This window comes from Amborella trichopoda, chromosome 3 (assembly GCF_054954075.1).
Source record: "Amborella trichopoda isolate Santa Cruz 75 chromosome 3, AtrichopodaSantaCruz75HAP2 v2.0, whole genome shotgun sequence".
Classification (NCBI taxonomy): Eukaryota; Viridiplantae; Streptophyta; class Magnoliopsida; order Amborellales; family Amborellaceae; genus Amborella; species Amborella trichopoda.
In genome coordinates this window covers 37,104,443-37,119,294 of record NC_142338.1, presented here as the reverse complement: position 1 = coordinate 37,119,294, position 14,852 = coordinate 37,104,443, and positions in this window count along the sequence as shown.

Here is a 14,852-nt window from a genome sequence, read left to right as displayed (position 1 = left end):
ACTCAGGTTACTGGTCATAAAGTCTCATCTTTCACCCTAGAGAGTGCCTTACTCCTTAAAAACAACAGCAAAGTCCACTTCTGCTGGTCATCCTTTATCAAGTCACCAGTTCCACCTAGCCCTCAGCTTGTGAATGGTTTGAGCCATGTTATCCCCAGGGAGTCAGATTACTGTCCACAGGAAAATTCCCCATGAAGCTCCACCTACATGGTGACCCACACCATGGTCCGTGCTGCATGACCCTAAACTATACAACCCTGGTCTAGACACATGACACTAAAACTCCATGGTCCGACCTATATGACCTTAAATTGTAGCAGAGGTCAAGTAGCACGACCTTAAATTGCATGGTCCAAACTATATGACCTTAAACCATAGTCTACGTCCCGATCTCACGATGTTAAAATGCACAGCACCATAGTTCAAACGATACGACTCTAAACTGTAGTGGAGGTCAAGTTGCACAACCTTAAACTGCATGGTCCTAGTTGTATGACTTTAAACTGCATAACCATGGTCCGTGCTGCATGACCCTAAACTGCATAGCCCTAGTCTTGGCGCACGACCCTAAACTTTGCGATTTAAACTATATGACCTTAAACTATAGCAGAGGTCTAATTGCACGACCTTAAACTGCATGGTGCAAACTATATGACCTTAAACCATAATCTATGTCATAATCGCATGACTTTAAAATGTACAACACCACGGTCTAAACTATATGACCCTAAATTGTAGCGGAGGTCAAGTTTCACGACCTTAAAATGCAAGGTCTCAATTATATGACTTTAAACTGTATAATTACGGTCCAAACTATACGACCTTAAACTGTAGCAGAGATCTAGTTGCACGACCTTAAACTGCATGGTCCAAACTATATGACCTTAAACCATAGTCTACGTCCAGGTCACACGACATTAAACTTCACAACACCATGGTCTGAAATATATTACTTTAAATTGTAGCAAAGGTCAAGTTGCACGACCTTAAACTTCATATTCCTAGTTGTATGACTTTAAAACTGTATAACCACGGTCCAACTATATGACCTTAAACCATAGTACACGTCTTGGCCGCATGCAGATAAACTACTTTGCCAAGGTCAAGGAGGCATGACCATAAACATGCCCCCACATTTGCACACACGCCTTTACATGCACTTTCACGCACACCTTTCCTAACCTACATATTAGTGTGTGCGGTTCACCTTCATTATATCCCCATGATTTCATCACCCTACATCACTCCCAAGTAAGTCTCACCCATGCTCACAAAACTGCGAACCATCCTGTCATCCATACTCGTTGTAAGTTAGTGGGTCGCCATCATCCACTCACCTTTCATACATCACCCATATCTCATGGGTAGCCTCCAGCCATCTCCCTAAGAGAGCCAAATCACCACCACACTCACTTCATGGCCTTCATAGACTGTCATCCATCACCATTACGGTTTAGTTGTATGACCTTAAACCATAGCGCACGTCCAGGTCGCATGATGTTAAATTGTTTCACACTGGTCAAGGATGCATGACCATAAATGCGCCCTCACAAAAAAAAAAAAAAAAAAATAATGGGCATGGTGTATACCTGAACAAGGGAACGTTATGAGTAAAAATGACGAACAGGCTTGGTCACGAAACCATGAGTAAAAGAGTTCCGTGAATAAAAATTGGACACGGTGAAAACCTGAGAGGGCATCATGAGTAAAAATGGACAAAAAGGGTGGACATGGCTGAAAGATCTGGTTAAAAGAGCCCCAAATAAAAAGAAGTTGGTGAAAACAGTCTCTATGGCGCTGCTACCCTAGTCTAAGTGAAACCCTGCAAAGGACTCTTGCGTCAATAAATAGGTGCTTTCAGCCAGCAATCTCTTCCTTGTCAAGACGTCTAATAGGGTCTAGACGTTAAAATCATTCTTGGACATTTCTTCTTCAATCCTGGGTGAATAGGTAGCCCAGTCGACACCCCTCTTCAGTCCAGGGTGAACAGGTAGCCTAGTTGACGTCCTTCTCTAGTCTTGGGTGAACAGGTAGCCCAGTCGATGTCCTTCTCCAGTCCTGAGTGAATAGGTAGTCTAGTCGATGTCCTTCTTCGGTCTTGGGTGAATAGGTAGCTCAATCGACATCCTTCTTCAGTCCTAGGTGAATAGGTAGCCCCGTTGAAGTCCTTCTTCAGTCCTTAGTGAATTGGTAGCCCAGTCGACGTCCTTCTTCAGTCCAGGGTGAACTGGTACCCAATTGATGTTCTTCTTTAGTCCTAGGTGAACATGTAGTCCAGTCAACATCCTTCTCCAGTCTTAGGTGAACAGGTAGCCCAGTCGACACCCTTCTTCAATGCTGGGTGACAACGTAGCTCAGTCATTGTCCCTTCTTTTACAAGACGTCCTCCCCATGTGCGGAGTGCGCATGCCTTCTCCTTCTCTTAAAAGACCTCCTCCCATTCACGGAGTGTGCATGCCTCTTGATTCTCTTATAAGACCTCTTCCCCATGCACAGAGTGTGCATGTCTTCTTCTTCTCTTACAAGACCTCGTCCCCATGCACGGAGTGTGCATGCCTTCTCCTTCTCTTACAAGACCTCCTCCCCATGCACGAAGTTTGCATGCCTTCTCCTTCTCTTACAAGACCTCCTCCCCACGCATGGAGTGTGCATGCCTTCTCCTTCTCTTACAAGACCTCCTCCCCATGCATAGAGTGCGCATGACTTCTCCTTCTCTTACAAGACCTCCTCCACATGCACGGAGTGTGCATGCCTTCTCCTTCTCTTACAAGACCTCCTCCCCAGGCATGGAGTGTGCATGCCTTCTCCTTCTCTTACAAGACCTCCTCCCCATGCACGGAGTGTGCATGCCTTCTCCTTCTCTTATAGACCTCCTCCTCATGTAAGAAGTGTGCATGCCTTCTCCTTCTCTTACAAGAACTCCTCTCCATGCACAAAGTGTGCATGCCTTCTCCTTCTCTTATAAGACCTCGTCCCTATGCGCGGAGTGTGCATGACTTCTCCTTCTCTTATAGACCCCCCTTTCTATGAGGCTAGGTGACAAAGTAGATTTGCCAACATCCCCGCAAGGCAGAAACTGACAAAGCCAGGGTAGAACCTGTCGAAGACTTTAGCTCACCTAGCCGGCACAACCAAACCTTTGAAATCGGCTAATAAAACCTGCCTCTGACTTGACTCGGTAGACAAGACCAGTAGTTGTACTCTGATTATCAAAAGTAAACCTGATGTTGTAGCAAAATAACACCATCAAAAAGACTCTTATCCCCCTAAAGTCTCCACAGACGGACCCGCAAACAATGCATCCCTATGTCTAAGCAGCCTAGCTACACTATTACGTGAATCTCCCCGATGGTTCTGTGGCTAGGAAGGAAAAAAGTAGAAGCCAATGGAAACTTTCTGAATGATTTTCCTTCTCCCTTCTCCTGAAGCACAACATTTGGTGAGGCATGCTGTTTGAATGTATTTTTCATCACCTTGGTCCCTGGTAGGAAGTTGGTCAATAAAGCCTACGAAATAGTGGAAAATTCCTGACAGCCTCAAAATGGCCCGAACATTTTTCAAGATCGTCATTAGAAATTCAAATGATCACCTGCCAAGTTTAGTCACTATCAGACATGTCTAAGGCAGTGAACACAAAGAAACAGTTTTCAGAAAATTGGCCTCTTACGCCCTAAAACGGGCCCTACAACTGGAACTACATTTTCGGTGTCTCAAATTATTGTGGGACCACTAGCCATTAGATCTGACATAGTTAAAAACCCTTATGGTCTAAGTTTCGTCTTGATCAGACACTCTAGAACAAAGATATGAGCAAAACATTGACACAAGAGAGGTCACACACTATTCCCGTATGGCCTTACTGCACCAAAACACCATTAAAGGTGGCTGTTTTTATAGTCACGGGCACTTTCGAGGATCGTAACTCAATCATTCCAAATCAGATCGCTCGCAAATCTGGTGAGCGTATTCGTCTCATCAAGATAAACAACTCAATCTGTGGCACGCCCCAGGACGATATCCGAGCAAGGTGAAAAGCTAGAAGGAAGTTGCCTATCCGTGAAGAAATTGTAAAAAATTCAGCAGCGACATGCCTTGCTCGATTAACCAAATCATGATGCCCACGCAGCGGATTGACACAAAACCAATTCCATTGTGTGCGTAAGGTTCAAGGCTACCATTGGACCAAACCACGCATGTAATGGATGGTCATATTTCATGAACGAAGTCGACGAAGTTATTGACATTCCAGACGCTGGATTCTAGATTCCAGTCAAAACTCAAAAGTTACGAAATCTTCTTTCACGCTCTAAATCGCGGTCGTATTGTTTCCACTCCATCGTGATGACTTGCTTAGTGCGCTACGATGATGAAATCACAGAAAAACATTAAGGAAAGATCGCACTATCGATCCGAATTTTCCAAGATTCAAATAAATTTCAAGTTCATGTCATGACTCAAAAACATAATTCATTGCTCAAAGATGGTATCAAAACATCACGTCGAGCCCTACAAGAAAACAAGAATCTTTCAATCAAACGGGCATCAAAACAACCTCGGGTCAGCCATGGAAGCTCACGTTAGTTCTCAAGCAGCCACTAGGACTAATCTGAAATTCCACATGTTGTTAGGCAGAGGCAAGACTGTCCTTTTGCACCACTTTTAGAATTTCCTTTAATTTAATTAAATCTTAATTTTCAGTAATTGGGTTTAATTTTTATCAATCCACTCATGTTTAGGCACAACTCTATATAAACAGGCACTGCCTCATTATAAAAAGGACAGCACAAAACCCCCCACGACCTCTCGATCTCGAGTGGATTCTTTGAAGATTCAATAAAATTATTGATTCCTTGCTTGAGCTTGTGAGTACGTCTTGTAGAGAGAGAGGAGAGAGAAGAAAAGGGTCGATACCCTTCGGGCAGGCAACTTTCTCTCTCCTTCCCTCTCTCTCTTTCTCTCTCTTTTTCTCTCTTCTATCTTCTCTCTTTCTTTCTCTATCCCTCCCTCTCTTCTCTTTCTCTTCTCTATAAACTGGCGGGACCTGACACTGATTGGCCTTCTCTCTTTTCTTCTATCAACTGATGAGACCTAGCGTCGTTTGGTCCCCTCTCTCTTCGTCTATCAGTCGGCGAGGCCTAGTGTCGTTTGGTCCCCTCTCTCTTCATCTATCAGTCTGTAAGACCTAGCACCGGTTGGTCCCCTCTCTCTTCGTCTATCAGTCGATGAGACCTAGCTCCTGCTGGTCCCCTCTCTCTTCGTCTATCAGTCAGCGAGAATTAGCATCAGTTGGTCTCCTCTCTCTTCTTCTACCTATCGGCGAGACCTAACGCTGACTGGTATCCTCTCTTTCCTTCTACCAGTCGGCGAGACCTAGCGTCAGCTGGTCTCCTCTCTTTCCTTCTACCAGTCGGCAAGACCTAGTGCTGGTTGGTCTCCTCTCTCTTCTTCTATCAGTCGACAAGGCCTAGAGCCAACTGGTTTTCCCTCTCTTCTTCTGTCAGTTGGCGAGACTAAGCGTCAATTGGCTCCCGTCCTCTCTACTCATCTGACATAGTCGGTGAAGCTTACTGCTTCCTTTCTTTCCTATCTCCTAAAATAGTCGACGATGGCTAATGTCGACTACATCTCCTCTTCCTTCTGCTCTCTCCTTCTTTCTATCTCCTTCCTATCTTTAAACATTCCTCTGCTGCTCTCTCGTTTGAGCAAGGGAGATTGAGGTTAGTTGTAATGTTGTCGGGTTAGGTTCGCTTGACCCGCTTTACTGCCACGACAGACCGACCATCATGCTTAGCTAGTCGATATCGACAATAATGTCTAGCAGTGACCCCATGAGCCCGTCTCAGTTACGAAGCTCATTTCACCACCACGCTATGTCAATTATCCACCAGTCTAGTCCCTGCCCTGACCTTCTTGCTTGGTTAAATTCTTCTCTCCCCTGTCTTTCTTTCTTCTTCTTGAATGCGCATGCTCGTGTATGCTCATTAGAGAGGAAAAAGGTGAGGTCAGACCTACTTGTCCCATAACCTTTGCCATAAATGTGTGTGATTGCATAGAGCAGAAAATAAGAAGAATACAAGCCAGGGAGGCAATTTTGAACAAGTTTCATTACTAGGGAGCTTTCTTCGTGATCTAAGAGGGCGCCCATGCCAGTCAGCTCGAGTAAGTCTCGAACCCACCTTTTAAAATTCATCTCTCACCGCTTGGTAGCATCTGCCCCCGTTTTCGAACGAGGTTCTCAAGAGAGTGATCGCACGAATGTCTCGGATCTTCCCTGAAACCCAAGACGCGAGCCGCTCGATCCCTCAGAGATTCGGAGGGCAAGATCGAGGCACCTAACCAACCCGGTGTCATGATTCCTGATCCTAACTTGGATTACCTTAAGAAGGGACCTAAAGGTCCCTAACTCCCCATCTCTTAGCTCTGGTGGAACCTCCAACAAAGCACCCTGCATTGGTAGCACATCCGTTACCGTCCACAGTGCACACCCTGCTACTTGCTGGTCGTATTGTCGAGGGACGCCGAAGGGCTAACCAGTCCCTTGCCCCAAAAGGTAACGAAATTTTTGTTGCTTCTATGGATCGCCGCAAAGTAAACCCCGACATTCCTCCACCACCTCGAGTCTCTAGGAGTAGAGGCTCAATACGTAGAGGAGGAGACCCTAGGGCCTCCGCATCATGCACAAACCCTAAGGCTCATGAGTCATCAACTCGAGCCACTCCTCAGGGAAACCCTTATGTTACCTAAAGTCAGTGTCTAGGATCAGGCCTTCTCTAGTCAGATCCTGTACACATTTTGCATGTGCATCCCAGCACTCGGCACAAAATCGTTGCTGCGCCAATCCGAGCACACGAAAGACGACTCCCTCGTCCTCCCTTTAACACACACTAACCCTATCAGGGGCAGGCTTCCACCTGTTCCCTTGCAAACACGAGCTTACGGCTCTCAGCCTCTTGAGGCTAGACCACTTGCTCGAGCCCAATTGACCCAAAAGTCACCCATAATCCTTCTTCAAGGGGTGTACACACACTGCCTTCCCAAACTATCGTTCCTTGCTCCCCACTAAGACTCCATTATGAGTCGATCCTTCCCTCACTTTCCCTGTCTATTTCGGGCATGCACCTCAAGCCTTGGTACTCGAAGACTTTCCTCAAGAGTATCATCTTGAGCGAGCCCCATCACCTCAGTCATGCCTCTGGAGCCCATAAGAAAGCTTGGGGCAATGACCCGATGGGAGATCAAGTCCTTCGTCGTCCCGTGTCAAGGTTGACTATAGTTTCTGGCCCACACCATTTGCTTCACCTAATGGAGACAACTCTCTCTTGTGTAAGAAGAGCTGACCAGCCACAGTCCCGATCGCAATTTTGGCATGACGTTCATCAATGGCTCAAAGACAAGCACGATAGGGGTCGGCAACTCTTGACAAGGGAAGCAACCCACACAGTTGGGGCACCCAATTCTGAAGATCCTCTACATCAAAATTCCTTCTACCCTCTTCGAACGACAAAGCCCAAAGAAGAAGTGCTAGAGCCCTGCATGGTGGTCAGTGTCGTAAAAGATGACCCAACCACTCAGCAGCCCTGATCCCAAAACTGTCGAGAACCGGTCCTTACATGCTCGGCATACAAGAGTGGAGTCAAGTTAGCCCATGCTGAGCCCTTACCGACCGATCTTCCATGCACAACTCACCGACCTCCCTGAACAAACAGCCAGCGTCATGATTGTAAACAAACCTGACGACTCTCAAGAAGTACACATGGATATGTTTGAATAGATGGTGCAAGCAATGATCAATAAAATTTATCGTATAGAAAGCATGCGATTCTCAGTCAATGTGTCTCCTCATGAGGTTGACTCCCAGCAATCGGACGATGCAGTGCCAAGACAACCTCCTCCGTCTGCCTCACAGGACAATTCTGTCCCTCATCACCTCTCACAGGCAGACATCGATGCTATGGTAACCCACAGCTTAAAGAACAGGCTGACTCTGGGTATACATGGTAGAACTCTTTACCAGAAGCCGTACCCCTCATACATTGATCAGCTATCGTTTTCCTTAGACTACAAGAAAGGGAAGTTTCCCCTGTTCAATGGTACCACATCCCCACACCAGCATATCACCCACTTCCAAGAGTCATGTCGAGAGACAACGGCTGATGGGAAACTCCTCCTCCGTCAGTTTGTTGATACTTTTGTTGGCCCTGCCTTCAATGGTATGCTCGACTTCCCCTAAATTAAGTACATACTTGGGAGACAATGGAGAAACTGTTCCACCAACGTTTCTACGAGGATGAGAGAGAAGTCCAAATCTTCGAGCTTCTCACCTTGACCCAGGAAGCTGATGAACCCATGGACCAAATCATAACAAGGTGGAGAGATTTAGCTGCTCGCCACCCTAATCCCATGCCTGAAAAGGAAGTAGTGCTGACTTGCGTGTGAAATATGTGACCAGAGATTGCTCAACATGTTGAGGTCTCCAATCTGACCTGCATGTCAGAGCTCATCTCTAGGTCAGTTCGCATAGAGAATTTGTCACGCCACCATAGCAGATCAAGACAACAATCTTCGAGCTCGGGAAATAACTAAGTCAATGGTAACTCTCGAACCAACACAGGGGACAACCTGCAAAACAAAGTAATCAGTGCGACTGTCACCGTAAGCTATCCAAAGAAGGCTGCCTCTTAGACTTTGGACCTCTCCAAAAGGGTAAGCACAACAAAGACAACACCTCAAGTAGGGTACCTCAACCTACGAACTTTAATAAAGAAGATTATTAGGTCAGGCATAATAATAAAGTTTATCCTATTGAAAAAGAATGGGTTCCTGACTTACTCAGGTTAGCTTGTGTGGGCGCCCTCTTAGATCACGAAGAAAGCCTCCCAGTCGTAAAACTGGTTCAGAATCGCCTCTCCTGGCTTGTATTCTCTTGTTTCTGCAATCACGGACATACAAAAAATTTTACAAGATAAGTGAGTCAAGAGACCCCACCTTTCTTATAAGGAACGTACACTGGCATAGCAGTAAAATGGGCTCGGTAACTCAGATCAGCTCAAGAGAATTACTACTAGACGATAATACCAATACTGACAAGCTAGACACAATGGCTAATCTATCGTGGTGATAAAGCGGGCACAATAATTCTGATCAGGACAACGACATTATGGCTACACGACAGGACTACCATAGAAGGTCAGCCTCGACCTCTCTTGGTCAAACGAAAGGGTAAGAGAAAGAAAGAAGAAAAATAGAAAGATAGAGAGAAGAGAAGAAGAAGAGAGTAAGAGAGAAAACAACGCGAGAAGAAGAAGAGAGAGAAGGGAAGGAAGTGAGAAAAAGGACACAGACGACAATGAGATGGAGAGAAAGAAGACTCAGACGACAATGGCTTCCACCGGCTATGACGTGAGGAAGAAAAATGAGGAGGAAACACATGCGGCAATAGGCTTCCACTTGTTGTGACATGAGAAAGAAGTAGATGAAACTCAGACGGCAATGGTCCCCCATCAACCATGACATATGGAGAGAAGAGAGAGAAAAAACACAAGCGACAATGTCCTTTCACCGTTTGTGACAGAAGAGAGAGAAGGAACACAAGCGATAATAGGCTTGCATCGACTGTGTCAGAAGAAATAGGAGAGAGAAAGAACACAAGTGATAATAGACTTACGCCATCTGTGATAGAAGAAAGAGGATGGAAAACACAGACGATGTTAGGCTTCTGCCGGTTGTGACAGGAGAAAAGAAGGAGAGAGAAAACACAGGTGGCGATAGGGTTGCGTCGTCTGTGATAGAAGAGAGAAAGAGAGAGAAAAAACAAGCGACGATAGTCTTGTGCCATCTGTGATAGAAGAGAGAGAGAATTTTAAGAAAGGCTCGACTCACCACTCGGGCTATGGCTCGACGAGCTGTTCATGTCTCATGAGCAGGAAGGCATCACGCCAGTCGATAGGTCCGCCATGAGTGAATGGAGAAAGAACGAGGAGCAAAGTGAGAGAAACAGGATAGAGTAGAGGAGGAAGAGAGAGAAAGAGATAAAGATGAAAGTAGAAAAGATAAAGGAGAGATGAGAGAGAAGAGAGAGAGAGAAAAGTGGAGGAGAGATAAAGAGAGAGATAAAGATGAGGGGAAAAGAGGAGAGAGAAAGAGAGAGATGAGGGAGAAAAGAGGAGAGAGAAAGAGAGATAGAGATTAAAAAAAGAGGAGAGAGAAAGTTATCTTATCGAGGGATAATGGCCCTTTTCTTCTCTCTTCTCTCTCCTCTCTCTCTCTCTCCAAGATGCACCCAAAAGCTTAAGCAAGAATTGAAATCTTTATTGAATGATTGAAGAATGAACCAAAGGTTCCTTTAAAATTAGGCTTTGCATCTTTATATAGAATTGAGCCCAAACATAGGTGTACGCCCAAAAACTACCTAAAATTGAAGATAATTACAATTTAATTGGATGAAAAAAATCTAAAAATTTGTGCAAAAGGATCGTTTTGCCCCAGCCTAACAATGTGTGGTATTTCAAAACAGTCCCTGCAGCTGCTCGAGAACTTGCATGATATTCCATGGCTGATCTGGGGTTACTCTGATGCCCGTTTGATTTAAAGATGATTGTTTTAGGGCTTAGCATGGCAATCGATTTGATACCAACTGCGAGACATGAATCATGTTTTTAAGACATTATCATGAGACTTGAAATTTTCATGAATCTTGAAAGCTTTGGATCGATAGTGCCCTCATTTATTGATGTTTTTCTTTGATTTCATCACTAAATCACATTGAGCATGCCATCGTGATCACGTTACAACAAATGTAGCTCGATTTTGTGTCCGTACAAAAATGTCGTCATTTTGAGTTATTGGTCAGAATCTTGAAATTCGGCGGCTAGAATTTAGAGCAGTTTCGACACCCCCATGTTTTAAATCCATCCATTCATCATGTACAAGGTTCAGAAAAATAGTAGCCCTAGATCTTATGCACACGATGGAATTGGTTTCACTTTGATCTGATGCGCGAGCGCCGTGATTTGGTGCCTTAAGCAAGGTGTGTTGCTGCTGATTTTTTTTGTAATGTTCTTCAAGGATTAGAACCTTCTCTCTAGTGTTTTTCCCTGCTCAGGCATCATCATGGGCATACCACATATCGAAACTCTCGTCTTAATGAGATGAACACGCTCACAAAATTTGAGCGCTATCTGACTTGGAACGAGTGAGATATGGTCACATGAATGTCACTACTTGTGACTATGAAAACAAACACCTTTAATGGAGTTTTGGTGCAGGGTGGCCACAAGGGAATAGTGTGTGGCCTACCCTTTTTCAGTATTTTACCCATAACTTTATCTTGGAGTGCCTTATTAAGCCAAAACTTGACCCATAACGGTTTTCAACCCTGCCAGATCAGATAGTGGTCGTCCCACAACTGTTTAACATACCAAAAATATTGTTCTAGTTATGGGGTCCATTTTAATGAGCTAGAGTCTAATTTTGTCGAAATTGTTTCTTTGGGTTCACTACCTTAGATATGTTTGACTGCGATGAAACTTGGCAAATAGCCTTTTGAAGTGCTTATGAAGATCTTGAGCAGTTCTGGGGCCATTCTGAGACTATTTAAATTTTCACTGTATATTGAGGCTTTATTGACCTGCTTCCTCTTTATTATGCATCAGGGACTAAGGTGCTGAAAAATGTGTTCAAACAACTTGCCCCACTGAATGTTGTCCTTCGAGAAGCGAGAAGGACACCATTCATAAAATTTTCTTCGCCTTTATTACTTTTTTCTTCCTAGCCACTGGACCACATGAACGTCTTGGAGATTCACGCAATGCTGCAGCAAGGATGCTCAAACATTTGGATGTAATGTACAAGTTCATCTGTGGAGATTTTAAAGGAAGACGAGACGTTTTTGAGGGATCCAGTTGAATTCCTCACCCTCGCATGGACTATTTGTGATTCTGAAGCTGAGGATTTTGTACGGACCTCGTTAGTCAGAATCAGGCCTGTCTAGCGATTGAATGCCATGTTGAAGGGCATTTTTCCCATTTGTTCTCAGTTTCTTTATCTTGGATGGACAATAAAAGAGCCGTTGGTTGATGCTCTTCTGCGTTGTGCACCAGATATTCCTTGACGGGCAAGGTATCTCAGTTTATTGAGGTGAGTGGCTTTATGTATAACCCCTAAGCATTGTTAGCAGTTTCGCGTAACAAGTCCAAAGTCATGGCTGCCATAGCCTTCTTGGTGCGTCTTTGGTTTGTCAGAGTGACTTTCTTGTTTGTTTATTCTAGATGGTCTGCTGAAGAGCCTTTTATCGGCTCTCATCTACATCGTGCACCAGTGATTCCTTGGTGGCTATGGTACCTCAGTTTATCGAGGTGATCAGCTTTGGGTATAACCCCTACCCACTGTTAGTAGTCTCACGTAACAAGTCCAAAGTCATGGCTGACTTAGCCTTCTTGGGGGGTCTTCGGCATCTTTGGAGTGCATTTCGTAACCTCCTAGGAATGATGCTCTTCGTCATGAGACTTGTCTTGCTGGCGAGTCTTCTATCTTCCAAGTCCTTTTTGTAAATGGACTCAGGTTGTTGGAATCTTTTTCTTGAAGCTCGTATTTTTGAGTTCTGGTATAGTGACATCAGGGATTTTTCTCTTTGAGTGTGGGCTGAGGTCGCCTGTTGAGGTGAGTACTAGATCAACCTATTTATTTGTCCAAGCATCCTTCGTGGATTTTCACTTAAACTTGGGAAGCGGCACCATAGAGACAGTTTTCACCAACTTCCTTTTATTTGGGGCACTTTTAGCCATGACCTTTCTGCCATGTCCACCCTTCTTTTTCCATTTTTTGCTCACAATGCCCCTTTTGAGTTTTCACCATGCCTGGGTTTTTATTCTTATGGAACTCTTTTACTTATGGCTTCATGACCATGCCCGTCCATCATTTTTACTCATGGTGTTCCCTTAATCAGGTATATACCATGCCCATTTTTTTTTTTGTGAAGGCACGTTTATGGTCATGCCTTCAACACCTACGCGAAGCCTTTTAACGTCATGCAGCCAGGACGTGCACTACAGTTTAAGATCATACAACTGGACCATGTAGAGATGAATGGCAGTCTATGAAGGCCATGGAGTGAGTAGAGTGATGGTTTGAGCTCACTTTGGGGAGATGATACGAGGCTACCTATGATAGATGGATGATGTATGAATGGTGGGTGAAAAGTGGTGACCCACTAGCTTACGATGAGTATGGGTGGCAGGATGGTTTGTCATTTTGTGAGCACGGGTTGGACTCATTAGGGAATGATGAATGATAATGAAATAAATGGACTCACTGTGGAGGTAAATGAAGGTGGTGCACACACACAAATGGGTCGGTTAGGGAAGGCATGTGTGAAAATACACGTAAAAGGCATGTGCGCATATGTGGGGTCGTGTTTAAGGTCATGCCTCTAGGACCTGTGCAAAGCGCTTTAACATCATATAGCCAAGACGTGTACTATGGTCTAAGGTCATATGCCTTGGACTGTGGTTATGCAGTTTAGACTCATGCAACTACGACCATGCAATTTAAGGTCGTGCAACTAGACATTCGCTACAGTTTAAGGTCGTATAGTTTGGACTATGGTGCTAAGCCTTTTATCGTCATGCATCTAGGACTTGCACTATGGTTTAAGGTCATATAGTTTGGACCGTGAAGTTTAGGGTCATGCAGCTAGACCTCCGCTACAGTTTAAGGTCGTATAGTTTGGATCATGAAGTTTCGGGTCGTGCACCTAGACGGAAGCTGTGTAGTTTAAGGTCATGCAGTCAGGACTGAGGCGTGGGTCTCCATGTGGGTGAAATTACAGGGGGAATAAGTCTGCAGATGGGAATCTGACTCTTGGGGATAAAATGGTTAAGGCCAACAAGGGGTTCAAATGGGAAGACTGACTTCATTGGGGATAATGGGAACAAGTGTGGGTCCCTTATAAGTGAAAAATGGTACTCGACTCCTTGAGGATAGGATAACTAGGTGCACGACAGACCCGCTGGGGTTTGCAGTGGTATCCCTAGCTCCACTTGGGATAATGATTTGTAGTATGAGTATGACTCCTACTGGAGATGAGAAGTCCTGGCCTAAGTAGAACGACTTGGGTACCACTCCGCTGAGGATAATTGGTCATGGTCAAGGTGCAACTTCACTGGTTATAACAATTATAAGACACGCATGACTTTTAGCATGGGGCGTGTGACAATGAACATTTCTTGAAAACTCAGCCGGCACTGAGTCTTTTGAAAACGCAGCTGGCGCTGGAGTCATTAGAAATGTAGCCAGTGTTGAGTACAGCTCGTGCTATCTCTTGATTGTAGCCGACACTGAGTTGCTGAGAACACAACCGGCATTGGGGTTATAAAAAATACAGCTGGTGTTGGGTAGTTTCGACAACATAACAAGTACTGGGTGTGGGTTATTATTCGAGCTCTGACTCGAGCTCGACCAGGTAATGGTTTGTGTTGCACGGGATTTTATGGGCAACGGTAAAACTTGCCTCAGGCTTCGGGTCAGAGCCCGACCCGGTCCGGCCCATTGACGTTTGGCCTTCTTGGATATGGCTGGGATTCCTAGTTGTGCAAGGGGCATTTGAGGGAAGCATTGGCTATAAAAGGGGGGGAACTCCCATTTTTTACTGTTTCATGAAGGGTAAAATGACTTAAGGTAAAAAAAATTTCTTTTAACGGTGAGGGTGAAGTTTTCCGGTGAGAGTTTCGACAAGCACAAGGTGTTCCAGCAAGGGTTAGTGAGAGCTTGCCAGCGAGCAGGGGAGGGTACAATCGAGTAAGGAGAGGCCTGCAGGAAAGGAGACAGGATTCCACCAGATCTGCAAGAGTTTCCAG